We start from the raw sequence: 608 nt of genomic DNA, 5'->3' as shown, positions 1-608 counted from the left end.
TGCCTTAAAACTGTGCATGCATGTAATATATTTTATATGAGTCACGTTTAAGAACATGTCTCTGAAATGGTTTTAAAAACTGTCCCGGAGCAGCCCAGCACTGTTTCACTCATCTAACACACCCGATTTAAATTGTCAGCTCTTTAATAGAGACTTTAAGACCTGAAGTGGGTCAGAAAAGGTAAAAAGAGTTGAGAGAAAATATGATGCGTGTTAGATCTGCGTCACGTTCAGCAGCTCTTAAAGAAATAACAGCCAAAACAACCTAATAACCAGCTGCTGTGATGTCTATCAAAAAAAGAAGAAAAAATAACTTTTATAGCTTTGATTCATCTATATTTCATTTAGAATTTAGTGTCTGATAACTTCAATTTTAATTTCTGTATATTTCTGCTGAAGGGCACAGGTAAATATGACATTTATTATAATGGGTTTATGTGAAGATTGTTTTAAGTTCACTTAAATTAGAAAAGTTATTTTTTAAAGTGTAATAAATGTTAAAAATGATAGCTCTCAATTATACTGTAATGTTGAATGGGTATAGTCAATGGTTAAATATTGTGTGTGTGTGTGGGGGGGGGGTCAATTTTATAGAGAAATCAGTTTTT

This window comes from Sinocyclocheilus anshuiensis, unplaced genomic scaffold (assembly GCF_001515605.1).
Source record: "Sinocyclocheilus anshuiensis isolate Anshui unplaced genomic scaffold, SAMN03320099.WGS_v1.1 scaffold3220, whole genome shotgun sequence".
Classification (NCBI taxonomy): domain Eukaryota; kingdom Metazoa; phylum Chordata; class Actinopteri; order Cypriniformes; family Cyprinidae; genus Sinocyclocheilus; species Sinocyclocheilus anshuiensis.
This window is presented reverse-complemented; position numbering follows the sequence as displayed.